Source organism: Dipodomys ordii, unplaced genomic scaffold (assembly GCF_000151885.1).
Source record: "Dipodomys ordii isolate 6190 unplaced genomic scaffold, Dord_2.0 Scaffold28, whole genome shotgun sequence".
Classification (NCBI taxonomy): domain Eukaryota; kingdom Metazoa; phylum Chordata; class Mammalia; order Rodentia; family Heteromyidae; genus Dipodomys; species Dipodomys ordii.
Genome location: NW_012267244.1, coordinates 15,209,942 through 15,215,756, shown reverse-complemented (window position 1 = coordinate 15,215,756; position 5,815 = coordinate 15,209,942). Strand labels below are relative to the sequence as shown.

The following is a 5,815-nucleotide window of genomic DNA, read 5'->3' as shown; positions in this document are numbered from 1 at the left end:
GGGGCCTGAACTCTGGGCCTGGGCGCTGTCTCTCAGCTCTTCAGCTCAAGGCTAGCACTCTACCACTTGAGCCACAGCGCCACTTCCAGCTTTTTTCTTATGTGGTGCTGAGGAATTGAACCCAAGGCCTCAGGCATGCAAGGCAAGCACTCTACCATTGAGTCACCTTCCCAGCCCCCCATTTTTTTTTTTAAGAGACCAGGTCTAGCTCTATTTTTTCATGGCTGGTGTAAAACTTGAGATCTCCATGCTTCTGTTTCCTGAGTAATTGGGATTATATACATGGGGACCACTGTGCTGGGTCTGGCCTTCTATTTATTTTTAATTTTTTGTCATTTGTGGGACTTGAACTCTTTTCAGCTCAAGACAAGTACTCTACCACTTGAGCCACAGCTCCACTTCTGGTTTTCTGGGAGAGGACTTTCTTGCCAGGGCTAGCTTTGAACTGTGATCCTCAAATCTCAGCCTCCTGTGTAGCTAGGATTATAGGTGTGAACCACCAGTGCACGGTCACTTCCAGTTTTTGAGTGGTAACTCATGAAGACTTTTTCTGCCTGGGCTGGCTTTGAACCACAACCCTCAGATCTCAGCCTAAGTAGCTAGGATTATAGGCGTTAGCCACCGGTGCCAGGCCTAGCCTTTTATTTTCTGGTTCCAATATTGGGGCTTGAAATCAGGGACTGGGAACCTTTAGCTTTTTTGCTCAAGGCTAGCACTTTATCATTTGAGCCATAGCCCTATTTCTGGCTTTTTGCTGGTTAGATGGAGATAGTCTCATGGACTTTCATGCCCAGAGTTGGCTTCAAACAATAATCCTCAGCGCTCAGCCTTCTGACTAGCTCGAATTACAAGGGTGAGCTACTGGCAGCCTGTTTTTTTTTTTTTTTTTTTAGTCTGGTGATTGAATCCAGGACCAAATAAGCACTCTACCACTTGAGCTACACTCTCAGCTCGAGAGTATATTTCAATATAGCCTAGGCTATATTGAAAACACTCAAATAATATACCTTCAACAGAGCTAGTTACAATTTAGAATAGGTTTTAATGATAATACTGACCTCAAGTTGTCTCAGATAAGCATAAATATCTTTCACATATTCACTACAAAGATTTGGATCAGCTCCATCTTCTGCATCCACATCATTCACTGCAAGTATTACATCAGAGAAAGCCTGACACAAATATTCTTCGGCAGGGGCACATCCAGATGTTTCCATTGGGCTTGGAGAGGGAGTATCCACCTTAAAACAGCAGCAAGAGGAGAACAACTTACAGTTTGGCAATGGAGGTCAGATATTGGTAACACAAACTCAAACTATTATGCTAAATAATGTAATTTACTTCTTTAAAGCAAATATTCTATTTCTTTTTCAAAAATAAAATGCCCTTACAGTAAGCCAGTTTCAAGTTGGCAGAACCAAAATGCTTAACAAGGCAAAGATAGAGGCAAGTAAATTCATATTGTAGACTTGCCTTCCAGAAAAAACTGGTTAAGTAATGAAGCTGTTTATCAGTATCAGGTGAAGCTGATCCAAATGAATGACAAGTCCAAGTGCAACTTCATCTCAAAAAATGATTGGCTTCTCATTCACTACTAAAGAGAATACAAGTTCTAGCTTAAGGACAAACTTACCTTATATAAGACTATTTCCTTCAAGTTCCCTTTACCCTATTGCTCAAACACTATTGAGTACTATCTTAAAGTCAAATTTTGTGCAGGTGCTGACTTTGAGGCATTTTCAAGATGCTTTGAATTGAGTAGACAAAACAAACTAAGATTCTAGGAGCAGGGGTTTGGTGGGGAAGTCAGAGAAGGCTTCAGGAGTTGTTTGTAGAGCTGTTAAAAGGTTATAAAGGTGGTTTGCTAAATGAGAGGGTGGGGAAGGCATTCCCTACTAAGTAGGAAAGCAAAGGCAAGAATTAGTATAGTTTTCAACGAAGTAGTAGGGAAGGGGAAAAGCTAGTCAGGTCAGTAGAAGCCTGCAATCTCAGCACTCAGGAGTTTACCAGCCTGGGTTACATTGAAAACAAAACAAGGGATGAAGATGTAGCCTAGTGATAGTTCGCCATGTAAGGCCTGAGTTCAATATCCAGCCCAGGTGGTTGTGGTAGGAAGGACCAAGGTTCATAAATATATTTAAGATCCTACACATCTTAACATGATTTACCTGGGCTTGAGTCTCTTACCAGTTACTTTGCTGTGACCCTCACTTAAGAGTTCTCTTAGCCTCTAAAAGGTAGAGATAATAAGACCTACTCCAGAGTGTATTTGTACAGATTATGTGAGTTAATGCACCTAGGTATTTAGAAGGGCCTCTCTTATGCTAAGCACTCAATAAATAGTACTGTTATTACTACTTATTAAAACAGAGTGAAATGAGGGAAAGTAACAGACTTAAAACGGTAAGAGTAAGTTTACCAAAATAGGTTCAGGCGAAAGTTTTTCTTCCTTTGCAGGTTCAGGTTCAGGTTCAGGCTCAGGCTCAGGCTCAGGCTCTGTCTCAGACTCCTGCTCTATCTCTCGCACACTCACAGGGGCCTTTACCAGTGGTTTTGGTAGCTTTTTAGCAACTTTTCCAGTAGCTGAAGCTTTTACTTCCTGTAGATAAAAAGTAATGAACAGACTGTCCATCCAGGGTCCCAGGTGGAAGCTGGGGGGGGGGGCGGGGGCAGGCTCTTCCAAGGAAGTTGAGTCAGGAAGTTAGTTACCTTTTTCCGAGGCACTCTGGCCTGCAGCTGTTCACTGTTTTTATTACCAATATCTCCAAGAGCAGTTCTTGGTCTCAGCCCGGGTTTACAAGCTGCGGCAGTGGGCACAGGCACACGCTTTGCGCCTGCCATGGTGACCTTGACCTTATTTTCAGCATTAATTTTCGTGTTCTGAAAGAAGCAAGCCCCCTGTGAGAGCTGGTCCAGTGGGATCAAGGTGGGGCACAGTGGAGAATTCAGGAGAGCGGGCTGTGAGCGGTCCCAAGGCGAGACCAGCTTCCCCCCAGCCAGCCTACAACAGCGGGCAGGGATCTTCCAAGAGGCCTCCGATCGCTGGCGCCTCTCTGGAAGCTGGCGATACGGTGGGGCTCGCTCGGGGGCTCTGGTCAACCTAAGGCCATCACCTCCCGCCAAGGTCGCCCCCCAAGATGCGTCCAGCCCTCCCCACCTCCCGCGGGAGCCCCCTCGGGCGCTCTGGGCGACCCTGCCCCCCACCCCGCACGGCTGCCGCGGTCCTCTCCCACCGCGTTCTGCGATCCTCGGCGTCTCACCCTGGTGACCCGGAGCGCCATGGTTCCTCTTCACCAGGGAGCTGCTCTGCGGGCAGAAGCAGAACCCGGAGCCTCACAGACCAACAGCCGTTCCTTACCAGCACGCCAGAGGAGTCGACTCGACTCTGGTTTAAACCCCGCACCGCTCCCTCCTCATTGGTCCGTTCGTGGCACTCGCTCCCTTCCCATTGGCGCTTGCCGGTTCCCGTAGAATGCGTTTCCAGGGCGACCCCGGTAGGAGGCTCCGCGGGGGCGGGGCCAGGCCAGGGGGCGGGGCCAGGCCAGGCCAGCCCCTCGGCTGGGCTCCAGCGGGGTTGGTCAGGCTGTCTGGTTCTGCGCCTGCGCACTCGCATGACTTACGTAGGCCCCGCATCTGCTAGGTCCGGCCGAGTTGTCCAGGCTATCCCGTGCCGCCGCGTTGGAAGCCTACATAGCGGTTTGGTCTATCCAATTTATGGTAACACGCTCTCCCCTAGCTGTAGCTGTAGTATCTTCAGAGTTCCCCGAAGGCTGGCTCTTGCTGCATCCTTGCGTTTGATCATTCCATCAGCTCTTCTAAGGTGGACATTTGACACGATATTATAGTGAAGCAGATTAATAACACCGCTCATATTCTCTCTCATGTAACACAAATGTACAATGAACTTTTTGCTCATTCCTGCTTTACTCCTAAAGCTGCTCTAAAAAGAAAAATCGTGTAAAAGCTGCTGATTTAACAGAAAACAGGCTTGTTAACTTTTTTTTTTTTGGTCGGTCATGGGGCCTGAACTCTGGGCCTGGGCACTGTCCCTCAGCTCTTCAGCTCAAGGCTAGCACTCTACCACTTGAGCCACAGCCCCACTTCCGGTTTTCTAGTGGTTTATTGGAAATAAGAGTCTCATGGACTTTCCTGCCCGGGCTGGCTTTGAACCGGGATCCTCAGATCTCAGCCTCCTCAGTAGCTAGGATTACAGCCACCGGCGCCAGGCAGGCTTGTTAACTTTTGTACACTTTTCTTCCACACGAAATCAGTCTTAATAATAGATTACCATACAAAACTGTATATTTAGGGCTGGGACGTAGGTCAGTGGCAAAGCGCTTGCCTAGCAAGCGCAACGTCCTGGGTTCGATCCCCAGTACCAAAAAAGAAAAGACAAAAAAAAACAAACTATATATTTAGTAATCAAATACTATGTGCCAGTAATTTTTATTTTAGAGTACTTTCTTTTCTTTTTTTTTTGGTTGGTCATGGGGCTTGAATTCTGGGCCTGTGTACTGTCCCTCAGCTCTTCAGCTCAAGGCTAGTGCTCTATCACTTGAGCCACAGTGCCACTTCCGGCTTTCTGGTGGTTAATAAGAGATAAGAGTCTCACCCGGACTTTGCTGCTGGGGCTGGCTTTGAACTGTGATCCTCAGATCTCAGCCTTCTGAGTAGCTAGGATTACAAGCATGAACCACATGGCTTCAAGAGTACTTTCAAACTTAAAGCAGAATTGACGCCAGGAATGTGGCTTAGTGGTAGAATGCTTGCCTCCCATGCATGAAGCCCTGGGTTCCATTCCTCAGTACCACATAAACAGAAAAAGCTGGAAGCGGTGCTGTGGCTCAAGTGGTAGAGTGCTAGCCTTGAGCAAAAGAAGCTCAAGGACAGTGCACAGCCCTTGAGTTCAAGCCCCAGGACTGCCCCCACCTCGCCCTCCCAACAAAAAAGCAGAATTGAGAAGAAAGTAGACAGCATTCAGGCACAGCTCCCTACTACCAACATAGCACACCAGAATGGACTTTTGTAATATGGATGCACCATCCCCTGAAGCCCATAGTTCACATATAGGCATCCCATATTTATTACTTCTGTTTTATGAAACAGGGTCTTGTTATACACAAAGCCCAGGCTGGCCTAGAATTCTCCTACTGCATCTAACACTGCAGTGCTGAGGTTACAGGCTTTAAGTTTACTCTTCATGTTGTATGTTCTATGGATTTTGACAAATATAAAATGACATTTATCTACCATCTACAGGACTGGCACACAAAAAAACAAGCAAAGCCAGGTGCCTGTGGCTCATTCCTGTAATCCTAGCGACTCAGGAGGCTGAGATATGAGGACTGGGATTCAAAGCCAGCTTGGGCAGCAAGACCCATGAGACTTTTTATCTCTAATAAACTCAGAAAGGGGCTGGAAAGGTGGCTCAGTGGTAGAGTGCTTGCCTTTCATGCATGAGGCCCTGGGTTCAATTCCTCAGCACCACATAAGCAGAAAAAAACAGAAATGGTGCTGTGGTTCAAGTGATAGAGCGCTTGCCTTGAGCTGAAGAGCTGAGGGACAGTGCCCAGGCCCAGAGTTCAGTCACCACGACTGACAAAACAAACAAACAAAAAAACTCAGAAAAAGGCAGAAGCAGCACTGTAGATCAAATGGTAGAATACTAGCTTTGAACACAAAGAGCCTTAGAGACAGTGCCAAGGCCCTGAGTTTAAGCCTCAGGATGAGCACAAAAAGAAAAAAACAAACCCCAAACAATGAAATATCATACAACACATATTCACTTCTCCTTCTAAATTTTTTCTTTTTTTTT

The 5,815-nt window shown here is 46.7% G+C and overlaps 1 protein-coding gene across 1 annotated transcript in view; it reads right to left on the bottom strand.

Annotated features, from left to right (window-relative positions):
• Slc30a5 (solute carrier family 30 (zinc transporter), member 5) overlaps nucleotides 1-5,815 on the bottom strand; it is a 35,943-nt gene that overhangs the window by 1,544 nt on the left and 28,584 nt on the right. The gene's annotated exons all lie outside the window — the stretch shown is intronic.